Here is a 3,855-nt window from a genome sequence, read left to right on the forward strand (position 1 = left end):
CGGGGGCAGTGACGCTGGAGCGGGGCCCTGGGGCAGCTGGGGTGGGCGGGGCCAGCGGGGCGGGGGCGGGGCCTAGGAGTCTGGCACGTGCTTGCGGCTGGGTTCTGGGGGCGCTGGAGCAAAGCTGGGGAGTCTGGGTCTCTGGTAGGGTTCAGGGGGCCTGGGTCTTCCCACCACCGAATTGATGTTGAAGACCTGGTGAACCCTGATGTCCCCGTGCACTATGTCTGACCTAAGAGGACAGCTGCATCCCTACCCCTTGGCTGGGCTTGCATGGCTCCTTAAGTGTGTTCTTGCTCCTGTCACTTCTTGAGCCAGTGCGGGAAGCCTGCTGGGCACTGCACAGACGGAGCCATGGCAGAGCCCCTACCTGCACAGCTCCCAGGCTCTGTTTTGCAAGAGTGAATAACATGTTGAGGGAGGGTCTAAGGCACCCCACTTGTCTCTACCTTTCCAGGACATGGCAATGAAAGCTGGCTCTCAGCTTCAGCCAGGCTGCGCTCCCTGCACCCAGAGCCCCACCACTGGTCTCTGCAGCCCCCGCCCCTCCAGATCCCTCCACAACACCCACAGCTGCCCCACCCAGCACCTGCTGCTGCTCTGCTGTTTTCTCTGGGATCTGCTTACTGCACTTTCTGCATGAGCTCAGCGGTGGCGATATCTGACTGAAGCGCCTGATCCTGTGGGTGCTGGGCACTCTCCAGGCCTAGCAATGAGGACCGAGCATGTTCTGCACTATGCAGAATTGGACCTGTCACAAACCAATCCATCCAGAATGACCTGTGTGCACTCAGGCCCTTCCGCTGCCCTGCCTTGGCGATGCCCACTGGAGTTTGCGTTGAGCACACAGCTCTGCAGCAGAAGAGTGATGCACAGCGTACATTTGTTTTTACATGATAAAATAATCTGTGCTGATGATTAAATACCATCAACCTACGCATAGAGCTTATTGATACCAGTGTAGCTAGCTCTTGTATCAAACTCCAAGCATCCCCTGACAACCTGTGCCGTCTTTCCTGACTCGTTCCATGTGCCTATGGTAATCCTCCTGGTTGCAAGAAGGGTAATCGGCTTAGTGGCTTCCTCACGGCTTTCACCACCCAGCATCATGCATCTTCGAGTTGAAGACCTTTCTTTTTCCAGGGTAAAAGTCTCTGTTGTCTCTATTGTTGGCGTTTCTGTAGCTGGTTGTTTTTTTACGGGGTGGAGTTGCTAGCCCCATGCCCAACCCTCCTCCTTTATCCTGACTTGAGACAGGCAGATGGCCCCAAAGGACCTCTCTGGTGGAGTTCCCCCGACAACTGTCCATTTAATACCAGCATTCTCCAAGCTAATCACTCCCATTGACCAGTCAGAAAACGGCCACAGGCATGAGGGTTAGCCATGCAACTTTCCACACCCTGCGGCAGCTGGGTCAGCCCCCAGGCCCCAGGTTGTGTGCGTGAGAGGGATTGCTGGCCAGCTGCAAACCCCCAGGGTATGTGCACAGCCCCAGTGTGAAGTGGAATTTGCAGCAGAGACATTTATCCCAGGTGCAAACATCCCTAGTGTGGCTAAGAACATAAAAATGTAAGAATGGCAGCGTGACCAGATGTCTCCATTTTATAGGGACAGTCCCGATTTTTGGGTCTATTTCTTATATAGGCTCCTATTACCTCCCACCCCTGTCCCAATTTTTCACACTTGCCATCTGATCACCCTAAAGAATGGCCAGATTGGGTCAGACAAATGGTCCAGCCAGCCCAGTGTCCTGTCTTCCAACAGTGGCCAATACCAGGTGCTTCAGAGGGAATGAACAGAACAGGGCCATTATTGAGTGATCCATCCCCAGTCATCCAGTCCCAACTTCTGACAGTCAGAGCTTTAAGGACACTCAGAGCTTGGGGTGCAGCTTCCCTGACGATCCTGGCTAATAGCCAGTGATGAAACTATCCTCCATGAATTTACTTGATCCATTTTGAACCCAATTATACATTTTTGGAGCTCTTCTCTGCACCTTGTCCTATTGTAATATATCTGTTCTGAGATGGGGCAACCAGAACTGCACACAGTATTCCAGGGGCGGGTGTACCGTAGATTTATACAGTGATATTATGATATTTTCTGCCTTGTTATCTATCCCTCTCCTAACGGCTCCTAACATTCATTCGCTTTCTTGACTGCTGCTGCACATTGAGTGAATGTTTTCAGAGAACTACCCACAATGACTCCAAGATCTTTCGTGAGTGGTAACAGCTAATTTAGACCTCATCAGTTTGTATGTATAGTTGGGATTATGTTTTCCATTGTACACTACTTTGCATTTATCATCTGCCATTTTGTTGCCCAGTCACCCAGTTTTGTGCGATCCCTTTGTAACTCTTTGCTGTCTGCTTTGGACTTAATCCTGAGTAATTTAGTATCATCTGCAAGCTTTGCCACCTCATTGTTTATCTGTTTCCAGCTAATTTATGAATATGTTGACCAGCTCCGGTCCCCGTGCAGACACTTGGGGGACACTGCTATGTACCTGGCTCTCTCCCCTGTGAAAACCGGCCGTTTCTAACTGCCCTTTGTCTCAGGCCCTTTGGCTGAGCCCTGGGGGGTTTGGCCGGGGGGACTAATGCTGAATCGAGGGGACTCGTCTCTCAGAGCTCAGATTGAACTAAAAGATCCCACGATGCACTGGCCCAGTTCCAGCTTGGCTCATTTCATTCTGCCTGTCTAAATTCCCCCTGCAGTCTCACTCAGATGCAGTATTTTTCACTTCTTGCCCTGATTGGTTGCACAATGGTGTTATGTGACTTTCGCCAACCCCATATCTCCCTCTGAGGTGCATGTGGAGAGCTTGTGCTGTGGGATGGTTTGAGATGAACGGCTTTATGAAAATGTAGGTGTAGCGAGGTGGCGTGGGCCGACAGGGAGGAACCAATCCCCGCCCCCTGGTGGGTGGAGCCAGGCCAGGCACAGGCCCCATGCTGGAAGCAGAGGGGCAGGACAGGAAGTATAAGAGGCAGAGCCTCCAGTTCAGCTGGGAGGGAGCTGGATGCTGCTGTGGTCCCCTGAGCCAGGGACCGAGCTGTGCCACCCCTACCCCCAGAGGGATACCCCGAGGAGCTTCCCTCCTGGCGAGTATCCCGAGGAGCTGCCCCATGGCGAATACTCTGAGGAGCTGCCCTCCCTGATGAGTACCCCAAGGAGCTGCCCCCCCGGAAAATACCCCGAGGAGCTGCCCCCCCCTGGAAAATACCCCGAGGAGCTGCCCCCCCGGCGAGTACCCGCCCCCCGGCGAGTACACCGAGGAGCTGCCCCCCCTGGCGAGTACCCCGAGTTGCTCCTGGAACTGCAGGCTTCCGAGAACCCCAAGGAAGTGAAGGCCTGTGAGCAACGAAGTCCAGTGAACAGGTGGGAGTAGGTTTAGCCTGGGGACATCAGACATTGGTCTGGTTGGTTGCCAGAGTCTAGGTCAGCGTGTTTCAGTGGGATCCCCGCTGACCCAGGGGTGGGATTCACTGCCACTGCCAGGGCCCTGGGCTGGGACCTGGTGGAGTACAGTGAGTCCAGGTCCCCCTGCTGCCAGCCCCATTCCTGGGGTGGCTGCCTGCATTTGTCTACAGTCTGCACGGCTGGCGAGCTGGCTGCAGGCCGCTACAGGAGAACCTCAGAGTTACCGACACCTCAGGAATGGAAGATGTCCATAGCTCTGAAATGTCCGTAACTCTGAACAAAGTGCCATTCGGGCTCCAGACCTCTGAGCGAGGCTTCAGCAGCAGCTGAGCTCCCTCCTCAGCCCTGGCATGAGTTTGCAACCTTGTCCCCATCTCGTGTTGTGTGTGGGGGGTGGGGGGTTTAAAAACTGCGCATCCCCCTCCCAGT

This window comes from Chelonoidis abingdonii, chromosome 7 (genome assembly GCF_003597395.2).
Source record: "Chelonoidis abingdonii isolate Lonesome George chromosome 7, CheloAbing_2.0, whole genome shotgun sequence".
Lineage (NCBI taxonomy): Eukaryota > Metazoa > Chordata > Testudines > Testudinidae > Chelonoidis > Chelonoidis abingdonii.